This window comes from Ursus arctos, unplaced genomic scaffold (genome assembly GCF_023065955.2).
Source record: "Ursus arctos isolate Adak ecotype North America unplaced genomic scaffold, UrsArc2.0 scaffold_26, whole genome shotgun sequence".
Taxonomy (NCBI): domain Eukaryota; kingdom Metazoa; phylum Chordata; class Mammalia; order Carnivora; family Ursidae; genus Ursus; species Ursus arctos.
Genome location: NW_026622941.1, coordinates 22245100 through 22271503, shown reverse-complemented (window position 1 = coordinate 22271503; position 26404 = coordinate 22245100). Strand labels below are relative to the sequence as shown.

The window sequence follows — 26404 nt, the reverse complement described above, 5'->3', positions numbered from 1 at the left end:
CTAAAAATAGAAGACTGGCATTGGAAACTCTAAGAGCAGGAAATTTATAATGAAGGACTCATGCTAAAAAGTACTAAAGTGGATATTAATAGACCTGAATGGTTAAATAAGGAGGTAAGCACTAACATCTTTTTAGTTAAGCCCTACCTGTAACCAATTCCGTTAGTAACAAAGGGTTCACAATGACTTACAAAAGTCACTGACCATTACCTATTCTCATTAATTATCATACCATTTCAGTGACCAAAATTAATGGAAAGAAAGGAAAATAATGAAGTAAATTGGTAAAGCTGGAAACTGTGGAAGTTCATAGGTGTGATATAGAATATTGATGATTTTCAGAACTCAGTTCTCTGTAAATGCTCAGAGCTTGTCTGAAAATAAAGCAAGAAGAGTTGAGTAAAATACAATATCCTTAAAAGTTTAAATAGCAATAATATGGGATTACAAATAATAGCAAATAATATGGATTAAAATGTGGACTTTAAATTAAAAAAGAAAAGGTGCAATGGAATGAGACGACTTCTAAAGATAATACAACAATGAGAGTCACCAGCTTATTCCAGGATATGCATTAAATGAGAGTGTGATAGTAGTATATATATCATGAAGATAAAACATTTGGGTACCAATCATATAAATGAGAGAAAACTGTTCACATTGAACCTAATTCATTTCTCACTTGCTTAATTGCTGATTTAGCTTCTAAAAAGCTAATATTAGTGCTGCACAACTGGATATTTACATACAAAAGGAGGCAAAATCCTTTTTGCAGAATTGATCCTTAACTGACACCATATGCAAAAATTAACTGCCAATGAATCAAATATCTAAGTGTAGGACTAAAAGAACTATAAAAATACTAGAAGAAAACAAAGGGGTAAATCTTTGTGCAAATGAATTGGGCAGTGGTTTCTTAAATGTGCCACCAAAAGCACATGTAACAAAAGAAAAAAATAGATAAAGTGGGCTTCATCAAAATTAAAAACTTTTGTGCATTAAAGGACACTATCAAAAGAGTGAGGCCATCTGACAAAATCAGAGGAGATATTTGCAAATTGTGTAGGGTAAGACTCTAGAATGTATAAAGAACTCATAACTCAACAGCAAAAATACAGACAACTCAATTAAAAAGTAAGCAAAGGACTTGGAATAAACATTTCTGCAAATAATATATACAAATGGCCAAAAAGCACATGAAAAGATACTCAATGTCATGTTATTAGGGAAATACAAATCAAAACCAAAATGAGATATAACTTTATATCCACTGGGGTGGTTGTAATAACAATATTAAAAAAAAAGTGTTGGTAAGGATATGGAGAAATAGAAACACTCATACATTGCTGATGGGAATGTGAAATGGTGTAACCACTGTGAAAAATAGTTTGGCAGTTTCTCAAAAAGCTATACATAAAGTTACTGCATGACCTAGAAAGTTCACTCATATACCCAACAGAAATGAAAACATATGTTGACACAGAAACTCTTACACAAATGTGTAAATATGTATAGCAGCATTATTCATAATAGCTAACAGGTAGAAACAACCCAAATGTCCATCATTAGATGAATGGAAAAATAATGTGTTATATACACACGATGGAATATTATTTAGCCATGAAAAATAAGGGACTTTTGACACCTGCTACAACATGGTTGAACCTTAAAGACATTATGTTAAGTTCAACATGGTTGAACCTTAAAGACATTATGTTAAGCCAGTCATAAAAGGACAGTGTATGATTCCACATATGTGAGGTGCCTAGAGTAGTTTAATTCATAGAGACAAAAGGTAGAATGGTGAGGGAGCCCAGGAGGACGGCAAGAGATGAGTGTCTGCTTGATGGGTGCTGGGTTTCCTTTTGGAATGATGAAAATTTTTTGGAACTGATAGACACTGTGGTGCATAACATTGTGAACGTACAGTTGATTCTTGAACAACATGGGTTTGAACTGCATGGGTCAAATTACTCACAGATTTTTACCGTATAGTGCTGTATGTGTGTTTCCTCTTTCTTATGATTATCTTCACATGTTCTTTTCCCTAACTTACGTATTGTAAGAATACAGTGTATCATACATAAAATGTACCAAACATGTTAATCGATCGTTGATGTTATTGTTAAGATTTCTGGTCAACAGTAGGCTATTAGTAAAGTTTTGGGGGAGGTAAAAAAGTTATATGTGGGTTTTCTACTGTGAGGGGAGTTGGAGTCCCTAACCCTTGTATTGTTCAAGGGTCAACTGCTTTAAATGCCACCGAACTGTACACGTTGAAATGGTTAAAATGGTGAATTTTATGTTACATGTATTTTACCGCATGAACACACACACACACACAATGATAACAGTTACAATGAAAAGAATTGATCCTTGAGCTGAATTCCAATCAGCAAGAAAGAACTGTTTTGACTAAGAGGTTGACTAAGATAATCTTGGAACACAATGTCAGAGTCTAAGAAGGAGGATGAGTCTGAAGGAATGAGTTGCTATTTAAGAAGTTATTTTTGATGGTACAATCAAAGGGATCCCAGGGCCGATAAAAAGGAAGAGGTATCAGGAATCGTCTGTCAGGGAAACTGAAATCAACACTTTGTTCAAGTTTGAAGAAACGAAAACAAAAAACTAAGGGAAGAAAGTTCCCCAACATTATATGGGGTGAGAAAGGAGGAGATTAACTACTTGAGGAAGATAATGTTATACTAACAGTTAAGAAAGAAAACAAACTATTCAAATTCTATTTTATTTAACTATAAAATCCAGTAATTTGTAGTTGTCTTTCTTTTTCCTTTCTTCTGCTTTTTGGAAGCCTATTTTTCCTGGAATAATCAAGAAGTGTCTCTCTCTCTCTCTCTCTCCCTCCCTCCCTCTCTCATAATCTGTGTGCACGTGTGCATGTGCACATGTATTTTGTTGGGACTAGAGATGGTGAGGGATGAAAAGAGGAATCGTAATGCACAGCCTTTACATTCAGACTATCACCAACCATTCCCAAAGGGAAGATGTACTTGTAGATGATTTAGTTGGGGAAACAGAAGAAAGCAGGAAGTCGCTAAGACAATTTTAAAGAGGTACAGATTTGGGGATGACTTTCTCTAAAATTTCATTATTTACTATAAAGCCAAAAAATTTAGACAGTATGGAATTGGCTTTAAGGCCATCATATAGGTCAGAGTGGGAGGAGAATTGAGAGTCTAGAAACAGTTAAATTCATATATGAAAGCATCATACTTGACCATGGTGGCATTAAAAATTGGTAGGGAAAGTATGGCTCTTCAGTACATGGTACAAGGACAATTGGTTATCCATATGGAAAAAAGTAAAATTAGATCCTGGTGACAGAATAAATTCCAGGTGGCTTAAAAATCTGGAAGTGAAAAGCAAAACTTAAAAAATTCTACAGTTAAAAACTGGAATATTTTTATGACCTCAAGTTAAGGAAGGATTCTGTAAAGGAAAAGGCTAGTAAATTTGGTCTTGTTGAAATTGTATTTTCTGTACATCAAAAGGGACCATTAAAAAACAAAACAAAAGAATAAGTCACTTACAGGAGATAGTGGAAAACCTATAGCATTTAGAACTTTGGCAGTAGAAAAAAAGACATACAACCTGATAGAAAAGTGGGCAATGAGAATAAACAGGCATTTTACAGAAGAAGAAAAATAAATGCCCGATAAAATAATATACAACTTCACTAGTTATGATTGAAATTCAAACTATAATAATTTATCATTTCAAACCCATCAGGTTGAGGAAAATGAATGACAGCATCAATGTTAATAAGGGTAGAGAGCAGTGAGAGACCTCCTACAACTTTAGTGGCAGTGGAAATTGGTACAGTCACTTTGGAGAGCAATTTGGTAGTATTTGATTGGAAGAAAATGAAAAACTGTAATATTTCCAACAGACAAAAAGTAAAGTATAAGGTTTATTCATATAACAGAATGAATGAACTAGGATGACAAGTATCAATACTGATAAGTAAGAAAATATTATATCCTTTTGATATAATGAATTCTTTTTGAATAAAGTGGAGAAAGGTTGCTTTGAAGGTGTCGATTATGGAACACGCAGTTTGGTGATGTTTTAACTGGTTGGATAGCCCTAACCACGAAGTATTGATTAATGGATTGAGTAAGGAAGGTGTTGTATGCATTAGCTTTTTTGATAATTAACAAGCACCTCAAAACTTAGTGGCTTTAAACAACCACCATTTTATTTAGCTCATGATTTTGAGTGTCGTCTAGGATGGCTGAGACTACTCGGATGGTTGGGGCCTTTCACCAGGTGGTCTTACATCTTCTAGTAGATTAGCCCAGGCTGCATGTGGCAATGTCTGGGTTCTAAAAACCAGCAAGAGTGGACACATTGCAAAGCACAAGTACTTTCTTGGACCCCTGCTGATGTTAGATTTAGGGTTGGGGAAATAAACTAATGGGAGGGGCTGTAAAGTTGCATTGTGAAAGGGTATTCATGCAGGTATGGAAAAAATTTGTGGACATTTTTACAATCAATTACAGGTGTCTTTGCACAGGTATCTTGCTTTGGTCTACGAAACTTTTGTATCAGTTACTTGGATAATGATCCTTAACTTGGGGCTAGCTCAAAATGCAGCTTTTAGTAGAATGGCTTTACCCCCAATTTGAGTACCAAGGACCATTAGGTCTAACGGGTTTCTGCCAGTAGCACTTGGCCCATGCCTGGAAAGTAAATTATGTTTTTCTTTAGAGATGCAGTCCCCAGAAAAGCAGGGAGGGAAGACAATGAGTGGGACGAATTCAGCCATACCCACTTCCCTGTAACCTAAGAACTTTCCTCTGGAAAGGGATGGGATGAAAACCTATCCCCTTGAGGTCAAATGGGCTTTGCTTCTTCTATGGCACCAACATTCTGGGTGGAATCTGTTTGAAAGTATGTAGCAGTAACCAGCTAAACAAAAACCAACTTAGCTTCTAACTGTGATAAGAAGTATTGGGGTTAGGGGGAGAATTGAAGAGGGATGGGGGCCCGGTGGGGGGGGGGGCGCAGCAGACAAGGAAGGGATATGCCAAAACCTTAATGGTTACCATCCATTTGGTAGCTGAGCTATGGGTCCTCGTGTTTTCTTCTTTATGTTTTATGAAGTTTTCAATAGCTATAATGAGCACATATTATGTTAAAAATCAGGAGGAAAAGAAACTTTCTCAGAGCCAGGATTTAAATTGGGCCAGACACTGTACATTATTCACATTTATACCTCATATCCATTTTAATCCTATATAGGTGCCACTCTCTAAATGTTTATTGAATGCATGTTAAAATTCCAGGGAGTTCAGTTTGGCTCACTGCGAGAAAGAATTTTCTAGGATGTAAAGTAGTTCAAAAATGCAGTGCTCTGTCAAGCAGTAAATGCCATCCCGGAAAGCACCCAGACAGAGACTGGATTAAACAAGCAATACCTTGGAAAGAGTTAATAGTCTGATTGCAGATTTCAGGTAAGGCATCATGGGGGAGCCTGCATTAAATAGATGAGTAGAATTTCAGTAGGTGAAAAAGGAGGGGGCAGTGGAAATGAAAGAATAGTCTAAAAAAAAATAAATGACTAGATGACTCTAAAAGCCCCCACCTAACTAGGATTTCCAAATATCACAGCTTGAGAGATTGGATTCTTTTAAAGAAAAATACTATAGTTTCAATCTTAGCATGGATTTCCTTTATGCTAGTAAATTGTTTCTGCCATTTGCCTCTATCATCCCATTACTGGGCTGTTTTTTAATAAATTTATTATAGAATAGTATCCCTTATTCCCTTTGTACCTCTTCTTTTTTTGTGAATATCTAATTTGTATTTTCTACTTTTAGAAACTTCTCAAATTTCAAATTTTGCCATTCGTTTTATGCAGTAAGACATCATTGATACAATGTACAACAATATGTCATTCATAATTTTGTTATGATGTAGAATTTTATTTCATTCATATTCTGTATTCCCTTTATTGTGTGTGAGCTTAAATACAAGACCTGTGATATTTAAAAAACATCAATACCTACTGTGTATTCCTCTGAGAAGTCGAGCATGTCTGAAATATTGTGATTTCTTGTCAGGCAATGTCACAAAGCCAGTTTATTTTTTGAATTGGTGAACAAAGAGCCAAACTTAAGAATGCACTTGGGCTTTGTTCTTCAAAAGTTGTTCTGAATGACAATTAAAAGAAAGGAAGTAAAGAAAATATAGCAGCAGAACTCTTGCTCCCTGGAATGTTTTTCAGGTTTTTCCATGAGGTGTCGACAGTTCTCTGTCAACTTGGAGGCTTGAAAAACAAAAAGCAGTCTTGTTTGTCAGGTGTTCGGGCGGAATCCCTCCCCAAATCCTCCCTCGAGCACAGAGCTCTAGTTCAGATATTTCAGTGTTATGTAATTTCGTGTGTCTCTAAATGTCATTCCCTACTATCTCACGCTTTGCTTGCAGATTGGATGCCTACAGCTTACCGCCAGTTACCCTGAAGTGCTTACGGCACGTATCTCTCTCTCTCTGACATTGTGGGTTTATTGGTAAAATGAAGCTGTTAGCAAAAAAATTACTTCTTTAAACTAACTTTAATAGTAAAACATGCATGTGTTTTAGATATATTTTATTCAACTATTTCCATTTATCCAAATATTTGTCCAATATTTTGATTTTTTTTTCCCACGGAGGGGACTCCCTGACCATAGTTATTTTCTTATTTCTGTACCTTTGTTACAGATAATCATACAGATATGTAATTTTATCGTATCACTTACTGTCATTGTATTTGTTTCTTTGAGCTCTTGGGATGTTTTAGTCGGTGGTCTTTGACCGAACAGTAAGAAAGAACACTTTACAATTCCAGAAGTACTCTTCACGGTCACATAGAAATGTCAGTGAATGTGAGTTTATACGTTCCTTCTGCTAGCCAACTATCATTCCAAAGTGAGGTAAATAATTACTTCCGCTGAGTTTGAAGTTATGGTTTTGGAAAAGGCACTTGCAAATGATAGATTTGCCTGTTTCCTTTCAAATCAAGATCTAAGTAAATTAAAAGTATATGAAAATTAACAAGGCTTTTAATAAAAACACATTTTTAAAAAAAAATTAGGCAATCTCCATTTAATGGGGATTTCAAGGAATTTTTAAATCACATGTTATGATTCTGTTAATCATCTAAAGTATTTCATCATTAAATGTCAGTTTTGAGCATACTGTTTGTCTATCCTTAAATTGTTGTGCCTGCTCTTATGTATCAATTCCTTTCATCGAAGGGGAAAAAATACCTATATGCTTTCCATTTCCTATATAATAGAGGTGGTATAATAACTGTAAAAAGCCATTAGAACTACTTTATGTAAACTCTTTTATTATACCAAACACTTGTAGAGAGCCAACTAACTTTACAGAAACGAAGAAGGAAATATAGTAGCTGAGAATCCCCACATTCAGAATACATCCTTCATTTACTTTAACTATTCAGGTCTCATCTTAAAGAATTCCTTATAGGAATCTCTATGGCAATCTGGTGTTTAGACCAGAGAGGAAAGCACATAAGGCATGGGCATTTTCCCAGTCTTTCTGCTCTTTGTCATATGCTGTTTGGTTATCACCTAGAGGGTACTTCTGTGCCTCAATTTCCCACATTTATCAAAGATGACAATATAGCTCTGTAGTATATACATTTAAAAATTTTAACACAAATTAAATTTCCTGTTTAGTTAAATTTTTTTCTATGCATGAATATATAAAGACAAAGATGTGTAATCATATAGAAATTCCTAATATTCATATTAAAGGAGAAAACCTAAAGCTCATTCTTTAGAATGGCAGGACATTAAAATATTCATGCCAGTTTTTCCAATATATCAATTTATGGGACTAGATCTGGCAAAGCTATCATTTGTAATGACGACTGGAATGCAGATGGGTTTTAGTGACTGTATATAGAAACTGGGGGGAAGGGAGTAGCAATCGTTCTTTGTTTTTTAGGATGAAGCAGAAAAATCTGCTCTCTCCTATATATGGAGGAATTTGCTAGAAGCAAGAGCTAAAATAAGGAATTATTGATCAGCTAGCAATTACATTTCTTTTATCTTCCCACTTCACTAATATTTTTACCCTCTGAAAATGTATAGATATTTTTACACAGATAGATTACTGACTTTTGGATGAGTACCAGTAGTTTTCATTTGCAACCAGTATATTACTGGTGTTATCTAAATACTCTTTAACGAGTCATCAGCAATTTTATTATAAGTATCTCAGGCATAAAAACTGATAATTAAACATTTCGTTACATTCTTAAGTAATTGGAAATGATTCTCAACCATAGGATGCAACCTTTCTATAGGGTGCAATTCAGAAGGCTGAGTGAACAAGGCATTTGAAAAGATACTTCTCTTTTAAATGTATGTCCCTAATTAAGATTTACTGCCATAATGGACTGCTGTTGTCAATAAGGTTGTATAATGTTTCTCAAATGCCTTGAGATGGAAAAGTTAGCAAATGACTGACGGATTTAGGGGATAAAATGATGTTTTATCAATGTAAGAATCTATAGCCATATTCAAGTGGAAAGAACAAATCATCTGAAAGAGTGAATAGAAGGTAGATAGATAGAAGGAAGACTAAAATTAGCCTGTAGTGTTTAATAAATCATTCAGAATATCTTAATTAATATTAGATTGCCAGATTATTCACTTACATTCAAGTAATCAAATCCATATATGTGTGTCTCCTCTCGATGCTTCCCCTGTTCTCCAAATAGTCTTTTATTGTCTCTTCCAGATTCGGCAGGTATGCATGGAAATGTTTGATAGTTCAGTGTCTATGAAAAGCTCACCAACGCATCTTTTAGTAGCAGAAATTGTGATACTATACTGTTCTTATATTAATGAAAAAAACTTATATAAATGATAACAACAGACAATTGCTAGAACAGCTTATCCAGGTCTCATAATTACAGGGAACAAGGGGAAGTTCAGTCCATTCAAAATGAACCCTTTCCATTAAAATCAACTTCCACCATTAGATCAATATTGGAAATTTGTAGGATCACCATATTTTTGACTCAGGAGACCTGTGTTGATACAACCTTGATTTAACAGGAAAAAAGCTGAGATTAGTGGTAGGGGGAATTTATACTTTCTCTTAGGATTTCTAAAATACGAGGTCAGAGATTCTCACCCGTTGCTCACAGCTTTCCTGGGGGAATGGAAGTGCCTCCTCCTGCTTTTTGGCCCATTTCTGAGATATCAGTTGGGAAGATGGTGAGGAGTAAAGAGCTCTGTCTCTCTCTTCATTATACGGAGACCCTGTTGGCTCTATTTGTAAGGCAGGGCAACAAGAGATGCTTTTATTTTTGCCTGTCGTTTGAATAAATGGAGGCTGTAAATATTTAGAGCGATCTATTTTTAAGTACTAACTCCCTTCTGTATTTTAAAAGGAAGATTTCCAAAGGGGAAAAAATATTTAAGAATCGATTCCTAGAAAAGTGGAATGTGATTGTTTCCACATATTCTAAATGTACTAATTACAGTAGAAAATGAAGTGATCTCAGAATTTATAACTGGGGGTTATACTTTTTTTTTTTTTTAAGATTTTATTTATTTATTTGACAGAGAGAGAGACAGCCAGCGAGAGAGGGAACACAAGCAGGGGGAGTGGGAGAGGAAGAAGCAGGCTCATAGCAGAGGAGCCTGATGTGGGGCTCGATCCCACAACGCTGGGATCACACCCTAAGCCGAAGGCAGACGCTTAACAACTGAGCCACCCAGGCGCCCCTGGGGGTTACATGTTAACTTGAAGTTAGTTGCTTTCCAATACATCACATTCATAATCACTTTTCAGAGTATTTGCTCTCAGCAGGAATAAAAAGCATATAATCTGCCATTTTAATCATTTTATCAAAGATAAAATAAATTCATCCTCCCCAGGTAGACCTTTACACCCTAGTAAACAAGTAAACCTGCCTGGCACTTGTAGGCAAAGCGCCCAATTGGTTTTATTCCATATAGTTCATGAACACATAGGTAAAAATAGAAATGAGAAGATAAGTAATAAAGATAAGGAATATTTATTGCTTCGTATTACTGTTTAAATATACACACAGGGTGGGTGTTACAATTAAACCACAACATCTGTCTTTGAAAATTTGTCAATACAACCTTTTGTCTTATTGACATATTTCACTCATAATTATGGTTAAAATTTCAGTACTTTATAGAACAATAGTTATTATTGCTATGACTATATAATGAAGACAATCTAAAAATTTATATATACATATGTGTATGTATATATAAGTGTATATATATATATATATATGGGGAAGAGAGGGAGGGGGAGGGATGGAGAGAAAGAAAGAAAGAGAATAGACTTAGTGGTTCTTTAAACCCTGTGGTTGTAGTGTAGCTGCCTGGGCAGTGTCCAACATGTAGAAACGTATGCAAGAGCCATTGGTACTAAGTTAATTAAATCTATATTTAAATAATTAAAAAAAACCAGGTCATTCTAAATTTTGTGAAAACATGGTATTTCTATGTCATTTTTGTTTCAAGATCTTGGAACCCTGTCTTTGGTACTTGAAGAACTATCTTGAAATATTGCTGGTACAAAAATAATGATTCATGGAATGAATGGATTTCACATTCTAAACCTTGAATATTTGATTATGTGTTTTGTATTTTACAGTCATGTGTTCACTGAGTTGGAAAATTCTCACCAACCTTTGTGGATTTGTATCTAGTGACTAATTTAAAGGGAGAAAAAAAAAATAAGGAAGAACTGTTTTCCTGAATATTTTGACTCTTCCTGGGCTTCTAGGCCACTCAGACTCCATAGAGAGGACTACAGTTACTAGAAGTGAAATAATAACAATAAATAACCAATAAAGCTTGGTTTTGTGGATGAAACATCAGTACCTGGGAAAACATTTCTGAAGTTTTCTCCTGCCCTCTAGCTCTATTAATATATTTTGAAACTAACTTTTCCTAAGGTATGGCAGTTTACTCTTCCTCCTTCTCCTTTCCACTTCTTTTTTTTTTTTTTTAAAGATTTTTTTATTCAACAGAGATAGAGACAGCCAGCGAGAGAGGGAACACAAGCAGGGGGAGTGGGAGAGGAAGAAGCAGGCTCATAGCAGAGGAGCCTGATGTGGGGCTCGATCCCATCACGCCCTGAGCCAAAGGCAGACGCTTAACTGCTGTGCCACCCAGGCGCCCCTCCTTTCCACTTCTTGTTTGTGAAATTCTATAATCCGAAGTCTGTGAGTTTAAGGTTACTTTAAAAACAAACTAATAGATTTTCTATTCTTGGGACATTTCTACAAGTACTGGGGGAGTTTAGCACTGCACTCTCCACTGTTTCTTGAATCATGTCTTAAGGGAAAACATTCAAAGGCTGTGCAGCCTGCAGTACATACTGATTTTACCCAATACTTCAGAGGTTTTAAATTATTTCCAACCAGGAGTTTCTTAACCAAGGTTTATTTTGACAATGAAAAAAATGTACAGTGTTTTCTCTCCCTTAACAGCCAATTTATGTTTGCCAATGGTTCCTTTGGAAACATAGACGGTGATAGGTAAAATGGTTTTAGAGTCATTTTGAATACTCTTGGCTTTCTTAACTACCCAAAAGAAAATTTTTGATTTGGCAAAACTAGTTTGAGTTGAGAAATGCTGTAAGAAGCATTCTACTACCAAGTAAAATATTATTAGTGTAATTCAAATTTTTTGTTTGTCTATTTCTTTTGTTTTTGAGCTTGTCTTGCTTGTCCGTGTGTGCAACTTACGTTGTTTATCTTTCCTTTGGGAATTTTTTTTACTAATTTCAGTGTGCTGAGTAACTTTTATTTTGAAGAGGGCATCAGAGGGAGGGATGTTTTCAGAATTAATTTCTTTGTCCATTAATAATAGTTCCTTTGTAATTTCTTTGCCAAAAATTAATAGTAGTTTTTCTTTTTTGTTAATGAGAAAGTTTGTTTGTTTCCAAAATGGAAGAACTTTTTCTTCTTTCAAATGTGACACATTGGAAACCATTGGTGGAATATCTGTCTAGGTACACCTCCCTACCATTTATTAGGAAGTTGTTGCCTAAAGGAACAATAGATTGTATTGTGTATGTGGGACTTATTCAGCCCATGACCACTAATTTGCGTGTATATTATAACCAAATAATTAACAAAACATAATTATGTAAAAGTATGGAATTAAATCTTGCTTTAACATATTGATACTTGCAATAATTCATTGTGGATAAGAATGAGGATTTTGAGGTCAGAATGCTTATCCCACTGACTGTGACCTTAGGCAAGTTAGTTTACCGCAAAAATGGGCACAGTAATTGCACCTAACTCAGAGCTATCGTGGGACTTAATGGAGATAATGTGTATGGAATGCATAGAGCTAAATTGCTGGCATGTAGTAAGCCAGAGCCCCAGACTCAACTGTGTAGTTTTCACACGGCCCAAAGGTGCCCAGTTGAAGACATGAATGGGGGTGAACGGAGCTGACATTCACCCCTTACACCTCTAGCTGGCCATGCTCTTGCTTGCTGGGCAAGGTCAGTCAGAAGGAGATGACCTTTTATTTTAAGCACAGGTAACGGATAAGACTGTGGTGGCTCAGTAGGTCAGCTGTCTTTATTATTGTGATAGATAAAAACACATATCTTCCTTTTTCAGGTGGTCTTTGGGGATTTTGAAGTCAGCCTGTCTTCCGCATAATCATTATGAAAGTATGATGTTACCACTTCCTCCACAAGGTAGTTAGAAAGTGAATAAGACAGATACCCCAGTGATTATATTTAAGACCCATGTAGCATCATTGGTATTTTATCAAGCTTACCAATCAGGAGAAAGATAGCCATAGTTAAGATTTAGTATTTATAATAAGGTAAGCGATGGGATAAGACTATTTATAATGGGACAGCTATTAAAGGACAGTACACATGTTTTGAATTTCCACTGGAGTTACAGAATAAAATAGGTGGTAGAACATGATTAGAAATTACAAGAGGGAGACCATTTTTTGAAATTAAAGATGATAATTGATAATAACTACAAAGTTATTGTAACTGGTAGGATGGCTGGATGTTTGAATTGGTGAAGTATCGTATTTGTATTTTACTGGATTCTGAAGTAAGATGTATAAAGAAATGTTTTTAAACTGAAATTTCATTTTAAAAATGTCACACATAGGGTTTTAATTAAAGGACAATAAAGGAGCAAAATAAAGAATCAGGAATCTTAGGTCTTGGAAAGATAACACAAAATATGAAATCTGTTATATTTTGAAGCTAACCCAGGAGGAAAAAACAAACAGGAGCTCTCCCATGTTTTCAGTTGTACTAAGGAAATTAAGTGTGAATTCTAGCTCTACGAGACTCTCACGTAACCATTTTACTGACTCTACTTCACCCTTCTGCGTCCTGAATCTAGACACAAACGGCATGATTCTCTTTCGATCTCTCTTTCCCCCCCACTGCCTCTATTCAAATACCACTTGGCTGTATTAGGTTGACAATTTCACGTGGTTCAACCATTTATAGATTAGCCAGCCCAGTTTAAGACCTTTGTGATCACATTGACTCCTTTCCCATCTCAGCCACCATTATCTGGCTTCCAAAGCACACCTTTCTTTTTTTTTTTCCCTCTCTCTCTCTTTCACGCATCTTCACAGCAAAAAACCAATACTCTCATCCCTTCTCAGTTAAAATCCTAAAGTAGCCTTGTAATTTCTTTTCTGGCTCCCCATCTTGTCCTATACCAATCAATTGTAGTTAAGGATAGCACTTAAGGACCAGCAACTACACTTTGGCCCCAACCTAAATTTCCGGACCTGTCTTGCCTTAATCCCATATAAATAGGATCATCAGATAACGGGCCACTAAATATTCCTTATTATGATCCACATGTTTCTGTTCCCTTTTGTGGTCCCCAAGGTAAATTCTGTGTTTCTCATTCTCAGCCCAACTACACTTCCCATGATGCTTTTCAGATGGGAACTCAGTAGCCACAATAAATTATATCCAGCCTGCCTGCCATAGTGGGGAATTTGCACTTTCAACTTGTAAAATGAAAGAAATCTTATACCTATTTGTGTATCTAAGCCCTTTGCATAGTGTGGATGATTATACTGGTTTAAGTTGTATGTCTTTCCAGCATATTCTAAACTGCATTAAGATATCTTCAATGTGTATTGTACTTTACCATTGTTTGGTACAATGCCTGGCAGATAGCATATGCTTAATCCTGTAGAATAAATATTGCAGAATTTTGGGCTCAATACATGTTTTCAACTACATACATGTGGTTATATATATTTGGGCTTTGTTATTCACAGCATAATATCTGGTGACATCCTATTAATATTTTTTCCATCTGCTATAGAAAGGAGATCCCTTAATTCACTTTGGAATATTTAATCTTATTGTTTATAGAAAGGGAAAATGAAAATTTTGTTAAGAAATTAATTGAATAAACTTGGGAAATTATCAGGCACTTGATTAATAAATGCATTTTTAATTTTTATGACACATGAAATTTTATATACTGTAAAGGAAATAGTCACTCCAACATTTAAGCAATTATACAAATTATTTTCTATATTATAAGAAAAAGCCCTCTTTTTAGGTCACCTAAGCATATCCAAAATAACTGAAGAGTTTGTTGTGTTTATTATCATTAAAATATATTATGACATCTTTGTAAAATCATCAGATAAGATGAGGTATACTCCTAATAATCAGTGGTTTAAAATAAATGTGAAGAAGTAACAAACATATTTTGATAAGAGGATTACCTGGCTGAAATCTCAACAGCACAGATATCTGTGGTTTAAATTAAAAAGAAAAATGAAGAAGGAAAACAAAAAAAGGCAAACAGTGTTTGTGTTCCTGCAGTTCAGGTGAGGTACCTACATTTTCCTTGTATTTTTTCTTTCTCATTAACTGTAGAAACCCATAGAAATAAGTCTCTGTGCAGCTCCAAGTGCCCCCACTCCATTTTAGATGCTATTTCCAATAAGGGTACTGTTTCTTGCAAAGAATATTACATCTCACTAATTGTCCTACAAATCCCATTCTTAATTAAAATCAAAATCTTCATCGTAACAACTTTACTATATAGCTTGCAAATATGCGCTTTTCTTGTTTGTTTGGAGGACGATGCTCTGGATACATCTTTTTTTTTTTTTTTTTTCCCTTCGTTCAAAAAGGAGCAGCCCTGGTGAGAAAAATTTACAGCAATTGATTTTGTTTGTTTGTGGCTGCAGCCATAAAAACTCCCAAGCAAAACTAAATAGTGCTTGTGGGGCACAGGCGTGGTGGTTCATGGGTAAACAGTAAGTTTTATAATACTGTTAATGCTAGACAATAAGACAAGGTATAAGAATTCCAATTTCATCATTTGTCTCCGTTTTGTACTAAATTGTACACTCCATCATGCATATGCTGGCTATAATGTGACATATTTAATTCTGCATTTAGTCTCTGCTTTGTTACACATGCACGAAAATAGCAAGTCAGCTTCTCCAATGCCATGTAGCAGCCCTCTAACAACAACAACAAAAATCATTAAATACAAGATAAGTTTGAATAACAGTAATGGTGGGAAAATCTATCCCAGGGTTCATTCTTTTTACAGGGAGTTGGCAAACCAGGAAGAATAGACTTTGTCATGTGCAAATATGGTGACCATAAATGGTGCTGGAGGCTTTTCCATTGTCCTCTGAGTTTGCCATGAGAGAAAGCGGGTGAGAGAAAGAAAGACACGTTTGATAGAGTTGTGAAGAATGTTTGAATGGCTATTGGGTGTTGAGCATTGTCTTGCAGTGACCTCAATTCGGTACAGTAGAGACCCTTGAAAGCACTGTCTGAAGTCACAATACCACTATTCTCCTCCATTTACTAAAAGGGATTAGTTAAAAGGGTGACGTTCCGTGCAGAGAGTTCCAAGTATTCCATGAAACAAAAGGCTCTGAAATGTTTTTGAAGTTATTTTTAATTGAGTTGAACTAATTTAATAAAGGTCCTACGGAGGAAAAAAAAAATAAAGGAATGTGATTGTTTTATGATTCCTCACAGATGGAACGGACATTTATAGCATACTTTTCCTCTAGTGCTCCAGAGAACAGTAGCTCCATTTACAGCTACTGTTAGCAATTTAAAACTGCTCCAAAATGAAGTCTTTCAAGAAGTTGACAGCTTATAAATAAATCTGTCTGATAAAATTGAACATAAACTGCATCTGTGGTTAGTTTGCCAAAATTAATTCTACATTTAATTAGAGATAGCAGTCAAACATATTTAATAAAAAACAGTCTTGGAGAGTAAATCAAATGAAGTCAGATTTTAGCAGACGTTTTGCATTTTTTTGCAAGGAGTGATGAAATGACCTCACCTCTCTGATTCCCAGTTATATGGCAGCGTGAGCTCTGTAGCGTTATGGGGAAGCCAATGAGTTCACACTGCTTGGAAAGGTTCCTTGCTCAGCTTAGGGTAAAGAGAGAAAACGATCATTTTGTGATGTTGCTTGATTCCATCATTAGATTTTCCTTTGATGCCATATGTATTAAACTAACAAGTTAATAAGCATATTACTGCTAATGATTACAGAGACCCAGCTAAGGTAATCCTAATTTATAAATATACCAAGGCATAGAATTGTCCTTAATTTTTTTTTTCTGGCTTCCTTGCCAAGCTTGATTTGTTTTGTTTTGTTTTGTTTTAATTTAACCATCACAATAAGACATATTAAAATTATACACTAGCAAAATGCCATTTCTTCCCTTACAAAGACTTGGAAAAATCACCTTTGCTTATCAAATATTTGTGCTCACTCTGCATGGTTTAAGCAATGTGGCATAGCTGTGGAATCCTGGGGAAGATGTAAAAGCACACAGATCAATCAGAATGCAGCAAACAATATTTTGGGACAAAAGTGACTTACAGTTCAAAGGGCAAAGAAGCAGATCTTCAAACATTGGAAGTTTCAACACAGTCCATAGTCCTAGGTGGAGTATACAGACAGACAATAGAAACTTGTATTAGCAATAACAGTTTCTCTCCTATTTGTATAAAAATTAGATGCACCTTCACAAATGCATACAGAAATTAAAGTCAATTAAACCAATTTTTATTTTGATCTTTTAATGTAGTGGGATGTTACTTTCTAGTAATGTGGAAGAATTTAAGAATTGTGGTGGGAGATTACGTTGCTGTACTTAGTTAATATCAAATTCGGATTAGACATTAAACATTTATTTGTTGAGCTCCTCTATATCCTTAGCATTACAATCATAGAGATGGTTAATCTTTACTGAATATTTTCCCAAAATATCTACGTGCTTTAGTATCATGCAGTTATTAATACCGCTTCTGACTGAAATATGCAAAGGCATTTTTCCACTTCTTCAAGTTTCACTTAGATATTTTATCCTTTCAGAACAGTATTTTTATTTTACGTACATGAATTTGCCCCCAAGTAACTTTATCAAAATTGTGCCCCCCCTTTTTTTTTTAGAATAATAGGAAGGAAAAGTAGTACACCTTAATTCCTGAATTTGAGCAATGTATCATTGTTTTGAGGTTTGCTCTGTGATCCTTCCATTGCTTGTACTCTGAATAAATGAAGTGATGAAAATGTATACAATACACAAACTCTATCTGGCAGCCCCTTTTAGTTCTGTCTTGAAATAATTATGCTGTTTTAAAGCTCAGAGGTGGACCTAAACACTAATGCATTATAGTTGTTTAATCACGTATCAAAATACAAATCAGCTACAAGCTATAAATAGAAGAAAAGATTAAATATCAGATATCTCAAAAAGAGGAATTGGCCACCTCAATCACGTTATAGCAACTCAGTAATCATTAAGATATCCCAAAGGACTGACTTATCTCCTTAACAATTTATATATCGGACCAGAAGAAATAATCATTTTAATCAATGGTTTCAAACTAGTTATATGTGTTTTAGTGCCATTGCAGGATTAAGGATATTATTAATGCAACTTTGTAGATAAATGCTAAATAACTTCCCTCTCATTTAATGAAAATACAAATAAAACAAACATCTTCCTTAATTTAGGAAATGTAAAAATAAAATATTTATCATTTTTGTAGGTCCTTGAGAAAAAACTTTTTTCCCAAAATTTTATTAATAACTTTGTTAGAAAATAATTTGTAAAATATAATTTTATAAAATTTATAAAATAAGCAGCTTTAGAATCTGGGTTAACAATTACATGGTTTCTTGTGGTCTTCTTAGGAGTTGATTTTATCTTGGACAAATCACTTACTCTCGCTGGGTCAAGATTTCTTCATCTTTAAAATGAAATTTTTGACTAAATAAATTCTGAAGCAGCTTCTTGGTCTCTAATGCCACGATGAGTGCAGTCCTACCCATTCTACTGTTTTCCTCTCATTGCAGACAAATGCCATGTCTTTTCATCATTTTGGCTGGCTCGTGACATTGCGCAGAGCAAAACTAATGGGGAAGAGAGACCCACTTTGCAACTAGACACAGTTGTAGTTTTTGCTGTATCATCCGACGTAAAAGATTAATGACAAATAGAGAAGTAGGTCAGTTGGTGCTCTCGAGACTGATGCAGAGGCACTAAGTCATATTAACAGTATTTCTATTAAAATGTTCTTCTATACTGAGTAAAAGTTATCCTTTCATTTCTAAGGAGGTTGAGAGTTTTAAGAAATGTCTAAAAAAGTGCTCTGCAAAGTTGTATGTTCTAGAAATGCTAAAGTTTTAGAAAGCCTTGTGGGTCCTTAAAATCAATACACTGGATTGGATATAGGGTTAGGGCCTCACGGGGAGCACAGAGAAAATCGCTCTCAAGCGTCAATGCTTCCACCTTACTCCAGGTTCTCACCATCTGTCACAGTGTATCACAGATTTCTCCTGAATAGACCCCTCGCCTCCTGTCTTGTTACAGATCCATTTATCTCATTGATGATGCCAGTTATCTTTTTAAAATGTAGATCTGGTTATGTCATCTCCCTGATTGAAAACCTCTAAGGACTTCCAGTTGCCTATTGGATAAAGTCTAAACACCTAAGCCAGGTAAACAAGCCCCTTCTCTGTCTTATCCAAACAGAGCTTTCCATCTTCCTCTTTATGCAGTTGCTTATCCCTGTCCAGGATGTGCACCCTTCCATTCACAGCCTTCAAAAACTAGCTCATCTTCAAAAGTCAAAAGAAACATCATCTCTTCTGTCAAGCTTTCCTTTTCTCAGGCGCCTCCCTAATATGTGATTCATTCTTTCTCCCTCTCCATTCTCCACCACCCCTTCCTTCCCCATCTTCCATACTGTGCTTCTTAGTCACCTTTTAAAAACCCGTTTTAAAAATACCCACCACTAAGCAAGGTGTATATAAGAATAAATAAATGAAAGTTAACTCTATAGGATGGTAAAATGCAACTGACACATGAGATTTATTTCGTTGTCATGTGTTTTGCAGAGGTCTCATTTCACCTACGTATATACTACAATATCAAATGTATGCTTTTTTCCAAATTCTAATAATATGCCTATGCATTGCGTTTCAGTGAAAAACTCTGTGTTGTAGTTCTCCATAGCTTTTGATATTATTTAAATATTTCCAAGTTATTCTTATGGTTTTTCAAAGTTTATGTATTTAATATAACATTCATAATTGCTATGGATATGTTGTTAAGATTTTAAATTGCCATTTTGAAGCCAAAACTGAGATTTCAGTTTATATATATATATATATATATATGTATATATACGTATATATATATATGTATATATACATATATATATATATATATATATATATATGAAAATACCTTTCAAAGAGAAGTACCACCTTACATAAATTAGTAATTTCTTTTAATTGCCTGGAATGTTTCAGTCTTATGTGGATTTTTGAAGTTGTATGCAGCTTTGATGTTTTATTAATTATTTTCAAGGTGGCTTTCTTTCCAGAGCAAAGCATACATATTGATTTTGTGTATGATGAAGACTGAAATTTCTATCTTGGCACTGATACTTCTTGCAATCAGATCTAGAAAGGGTTTGATCGTTTTTAAGCAACTCTCTAACAGTTAACTGTTGGCTGCCAAAGTTCAATTTAGATAAGTGAAGGGGAAGAGTTTAGAAATTTCACACATTAAATGTGTGATGGGAAAAACCCAATATAATGTATTAAAGATGCAGCCTTTGGAAGGAAAACATGGAGTATCGTAAGAATTGTGTGCCAGTCTCCAAAGGTTTTCAGTTAGGTTTGGTTCAGAAAAGCCCTTGAATGTGTTGGAAGCAGATCTTGGACGGGGCTGTGTGGTGTGTCAGGGAAAGCACCAGAGTAAGTCTTGGTTACACATAGTCTGTAAAATCGACGGTGGTAGCATGACAAAAATTGGTCTGTGTAGTTTGCCACTGCCAATCTTCATGATTGATACAGATTGTTGGAGCCATATCTATCATATGGTGCTCCATATTGATTGTTAAAATCTGCACAAATGAATTATTTGGAGTGTATTTTTCCATAGCATTGGCTAATTTTTCCTGTATCAAAGAGTTTAAAAGCATTTGACCTTTGCTCTGAATTCTTACTTGTTACCACAACGAGAAGGGAAGGATACCGGCATTTCTTTATTTACTATCCTCGAACAATGATACTGTAACCTAATTCTTAATGAATATAGTAAAAGCTGCGCATTTGAAAAGTCATTGTATAAAGGTTCTCAGTAAGTCAGTTCTATTTTTAGGGATGCTTTAGCTATTTTATTTTTAAAATTGCCATCTAGACTTTAAGAGAATGAGAAGTCACATGCCAAATAAACTCTTTTAGAAGAGCTTTCCATCTTACCAACCGTTACCAAAAAAAGCAAGCAGTAGCTTTGGGTTTTTTGTTTTTGTTTTCTCATTCTCTCTCTCTCTCTCTCTCTCTCTCTCTCTCTCTCTCAGAAGTATTGGGATTGGTCCTATTTATGTATAGAATTCAAATGCAAGCAACATTAATATGAATATACTCCAGACTTTTTGTGAATTGAAAAGATTATGCATGTTTGCAAGAGGCAAGTGACATAGGAGAGTTTCCTTTAAATCACCTATAATGTTAGGATCATTGTAAAGTAAGCAGCCAGAATGCTGGATTGTATGGCTGGAGAGAACCCACATAAGAATGAAAACAGATGGTATTATCATTCTCTCCCAAGCACTGTGTGGATTTTTTTGGTTAGAGTCTGATTAAGGTTTCTGAAATTATTAAGTGGATAGATAATAGAGAATAAGAAAATGAGAGCACAGAGGGCTTGCCAAGTCTTTAATGCTCACTTAAACAAAACTGCCTGCAGGTTCAACAAACCCATTCCTGGGTTTTGTGGCTTTACAAGGTCCTTCTCCAGAAAAGTTGTTTTGGGTGATGGTCACCATTTTAATTAAAGGAATATCAAACTATATGTTTAGAAAGATAATAATAAGCCACCCAAACCCAGATGCTAGATGCCACACATGTTGGAGAAGGGCTATAAAAAAAAAAAAAAAGGCAAAAAACCCCCTAAATACTCCCACATTCTAGAAGCTGGATTTAAATGAAACCAATGGGGGAAAAGGACCATTTCCGTTTTCCAATTCCAGCCTTCTTTCTCCCCACTTTTCTTACTCCCTTAATCCACATCTAATTATCAGCTATCCCCTATCTTCCTCTCCACTTGCTGACTTTGTTTCTTTTGATTTGCTAATATATATCTGATTTGTATGTGGGAGGAAGCAGCATCTCGCCTTTGTGCATTCTGAGTGTTTCCTTTGTACCACATTGTACATTCGTGTAATTTTATTTTGGCCTCCTAAGCTCCTTTGAAAAATATTCATGAATTAAACAGTCTAGCAGAAGTCAAACAAACAAATAAAACTCAAGCCATGAGAGTCTGTGATTTCCTTCAGTTTAATTCCAGCTGAGGAACATTCAAACTTTGGGTTTGCTTATTTCAACCTTTTTTTTTTTTTTAATTGTGGTTCCAGCCATACCTCTGAAAGTATAATTTTCTTAATTAAAATAATAAAAAAGTTTCTCAAAGTCAGGTGGGCTGCTTTGGATTATGGCTCTATCTCCTCTGTATCTGTCTGTTGTTTTACAGTGACCACTTTTCAAATTAAATCTTTTTTCCCCCATCCCATCTGTAGCACAGTTCCCTCAGATCATAGCCCTCTGATGTGAAAGGATGGGATTTTTAACTGACACACTTGTCTATTGAAAGAAGAGTTCAACAACCATATTATTTATTTTCCATTTAAGTCTTACGTGGTATAAAAAGGAAAACCTGCGGTCCCTGTTTCTAAATGCCAGTGACTGTTAATGAAGCAAATGGTCTATCAACACAAAGGTAACACATTTAATGTTTGGAGAATTAAAAAAAAGGCAAAACAATTCAAAGAACAGAAACCAAATTGCCCATATCATGCAGTAGTCATAGTTAAGATTTCTGAGTAGGGCATAGAACTTTTGAGAGAGGTGTGATAAATGGTTCAGAAATGTTGAAAGCAAATTCAAAAGTGTGGTTTGAAAGGCTTTGGGATTTTCTTTCACACATACAAGTTTTGTTCATGTGAAAAAAAAAAGTAGGACTCCTCAAATTGAATATTGAGTCTTTTCTTTCTTCCTTTCTTCCTTTCTTTCTTTCTTTCTTTCTTTCTTTCTTTCTTTCTTTCTTTCTTTCTTTCTTTCTTTCTTCTTTTCCATCCCTACCCCCCCCTTTAGGCTGATTTATCTCTTCTAAGTGTTTGAACAATTTTTCTATTCTTGTTCTTCCATTACTACTGTCATTTATATACCGGCATACCATATGAATAGCTCCTGGACAATAGGACTGTGCTAGAGGTTGGTGACTATATGAAAATGTAAGACATAGTCTCTAGCCTCCAAGTGCTATACACTAAGCAGGAAGAGAAACCAGGTCCATAATACAGTTAAACAAAAAGACAGATTATTCAAATGATTTTAGAGCGGTGGAGGGTGGGGAATGGACAAAATGGGTGAAAAGGAGTGGGAGGTACAGACTTCCAGTTATGGAATGAATAAGTCACAGGGATGAAAGGTACAGCATAGGGGATTATAGTTAATGGCACTGTTAGCATTGTATGGTGACAGGTGGTAAGTACACTTATGGTGAACATATAGAATTGTCATGTAGAATTGTTGAATCACTCTATGTTGTACAACTGAAACTACTGTAACATTGTGTGTCAAATATACTTCAATTTAAAAAAAAGATAATAATAGCAAACATGTATATAGATAGCACTTACTCTATGTGAGGCACAGTATTAAGTGTTTTACGTATACTAACTTATTTTATACTTGGCAAACTCTATACTACTGGATGAGGAAACCAAGTTACAAAGAAGTTGTGTTACTTGCCTGTTGTTGACTAGCAGATCCAAGCTTGGAGCCCGGGAATCCCCTCTCCAAGTTCAGGTTCTCAACCTCTGTTTTGCTCTGCCTAAGGATTTTTTTTTTTCAAGTTTGTTTGTTTGTTTTTGAAGGGTGCGTAGTCTATACTGAGAATTTGGCAGTATGAAACACACCCCAGGTTAGGTTCTCTTTGCTCCATCTCACACTGCTTCCGGTACTCCCTTACCCACACCCGTCTTCTTAGACCCTGAATTCTTTTTTTTTTTTAAGATTTTATTTATTTATTCGACAGAGATAGAGACAGCCAGCGAGAGAGGGAACACAAGCAGGGGGAGTGGGAGAGGAAGAAGCAGGCTCATAGCGGAGGAGCCTGATGTGGGGCTCGATCCCATAACGCCAGGATCACGCCCTGAGCCGAAGGCAGACGCTTAACCGCTGTGCCACCCAGGCACCCCTAGACCCTGAATTCTAGAAGGGTTTTCAGCATTCTGTAAATATTAATTGAATAGAATCTATTTGAATAATCTGTATATTGAACATTGATAGAAACAAAGATAAACATATTTTGACTGTGAATTATCAGTTATTCAGATATTCGGTAGAGTTTAACTTCCAATGAACTAAATTTATTTTAAATCTCACAGATTTAAGACTTAAGGTTGCTTTTAATTTTCCATGCTAGTGTCATTTTAATTGCCTCATTCTTTAAAAGATATGGTGAAAGGGACCAATTAGTTTTAAAAAAATGAAATTTATTGATTATCCAAAAAAGATAACTTATTAGAGCACTAAAATTTTATCAGAAATTTATCAAGAAATCATCTGATAGAAGTTTCACTTTTTTTCTATGCTCATTTATTCTTTTGTATATTACCTATCAAATAGTCAAAAGCTGGGAACAAGAGTAGAGAAGCAATAAATAAATAAAAATTGTCTATTCTTTCTACCTGGTTTTGTACAATTGCTTAAATACATTGTATATTATTTTTTATTTATTTTCCTTTTAGAGATATCAGAAGTGTGTAATTGGAGTACTTGCTAGGTAAAAGGTCTAAATTTGAATCACTATTGAAAAATTCTGGTTTCTGATACAAATGTTCATTTGAAAATGATAGATGGTCCTTCAGGGACCCTGAAGTGTTTTCATGGATTCTCATGCCTGGTTGGCAGTTTTATTGAAAATGGCTGTAAATCAGGGAAGAGAGCTGAAAGTACATTTCATGTCATCTTTAAACCAACTGTAAGTTATTGTCCCAGAAAATGAAGTTGCCATTTTTAAAGAAAGAAGCATGATAGGATATCGAAACGGGTAGAAAAAACATGTTCCCAGAAAAATATCACCAAAGTTACTGATTATTTACAGTACAAATGGGAGTGGTATGGAAAATAAGGATTAAAATCAAGATTGTTCATGGACTCTAAAATTTAAATTTGCAGGACCTGGTGCTTTTTAATTTTTTATTTATTTTTAATTTTTTGGTTGTTTTTGCTCTTTTACAAAATGTTTATTGCCTAGCAAATTGAATTTGAGCTCATATGCCATAGGAACCAGGTGAACTCACACTCTCCAAATGCATCTGTTGTTTGCTTCTTCCAGAATAAATATTATAATTCTTGATGAACAACAGCTGGAAGGCTTGCATGTGGTTGCATTCCTCATGGGTTCACAGGATGAAATCACTTCTGCACCATTGACAATTTTAAATGGAGAACAAAAGTATATTCCATCATAAGATGTCAGAAAAAAAAGTAGTTTTTGTAAAAATGTATTTTCCATTTCTAATCCTCTTTGAGCTATACATTTTAGGATAGTGAATGAATTGGAAGATGGATTCTCTGTGACTTATCTTGTTTCTTTAATTATCTATAAGAAATTAGTGTGTACTAAGTGCCAAAGTCCAGTTGCAATGCATTCAAAATTGAAGTGATTGGATCATTATACTGCGAAATAATATTTTTATAGGTATCTTTTAAGGCATGTGAGGCACTCATTAATGTTTAACTTATTTTACTGTGCTGGGTGAGGAGTAAGTTTCTTCTGTCAATATCTCGTGGAGAAGTTGGTGAAATGGTGTTCATGGACAGAATCCTGGATTTGGAAGTGAGTGGCTATGGCCACACCGCTGCTACCAGATTCGTGGCCATGGGCAAGGACTGTCATCTCCCTGTACACACTTCTTCTTGTATAAAATGAGGCATTTGCATTGGATGATTCCTCTTCTCAAACCAGTGAGCCTATGATAACTTCTGCACCAGTCTTAAATTCCTTGATATTTGCTGCCAACCCTAATCTCATCCCTTCCTGACTTTCACTGTAGGTATTATCTGTTCCATAAATTGTGGTGGTTGATTATATTTAATAATAATCTTTATCATGCAGTCTTTTATAGGGCTATCTGGTGTGTTTGTTTGTTTGTTTGTTTGTTTGTTTGTTTGTTTGTTTCAGGAGCACACATTTAATAATATTCACTGTCTCATAGGTTAATTCTTGTGACGATGAAATATCTAAGCATCTTAAGGAAAGTAACGTTGTTCTATATTGCTTCATTTTTCTAGTTCTCCTCCTAACACATTACAGAATAATTGTCACAACCATTTGAAGTGTTGATAAACTTAACAAATACAATTGTAAACTTATTTAGATCCCATGCAGTATGTTTGATTCAGAATCATAGAAATAGAGCAAAGCTGATACTGAAACAGGGCTCAGGAAACCTGATTTTCAGCCCAAGTCAACATTATGTGACTATATGCTATTGAACGGGTCCTTTGTACTTCAGTTTACTCGTCTCCAAAATGGGGGAAAGAGACCAAGTAATGTCTAAGATTCTCTAATTTTCAATTTCTATAATTGTTTTTTTTTTCCTGTAAATGCCATCACAGAGGGATGAACAACTTTGCTTAGCATTTTCAAAAACATAGTCTACTTTTCCTCAAGTATTTTTATTCACCATTTAATTCAGTGATTCAACACAAATTTATTGAGCACTTATTATGAAGCAACAATGATGAGTCAGAAAA

At 35.1% G+C, this 26404-nt stretch overlaps 1 protein-coding gene and 1 long non-coding RNA gene across 30 annotated transcripts in view; one reads left to right on the top strand and one right to left on the bottom strand.

Annotated features, from left to right (window-relative positions):
* Positions 1-26404, top strand: part of SOX5 (SRY-box transcription factor 5) — a 964448-nt gene that overhangs the window by 428787 nt on the left and 509257 nt on the right. Inside the window, exon 1 of one of the 29 annotated variants that reach the window (XM_044385178.3) lies at positions 19890-25697. The exons of the other annotated variants lie outside the window; for them this stretch is intronic. The gene's annotated coding sequence lies outside the window, so the exon portion shown is untranslated. Of the gene's footprint in view, positions 1-19889; positions 25698-26404 lie in introns of those variants that run through there. 29 annotated transcript variants of the gene reach the window in all.
* The window catches only part of LOC130541863 (uncharacterized), a 44796-nt gene continuing 29408 nt past the window's right edge, over positions 11017-26404 (bottom strand). Inside the window, exon 2 of the long non-coding RNA XR_008955935.1 lies at positions 11017-16999. This is a non-coding gene — a long non-coding RNA (uncharacterized LOC130541863). The remainder of the gene's footprint in view (positions 17000-26404) is intronic.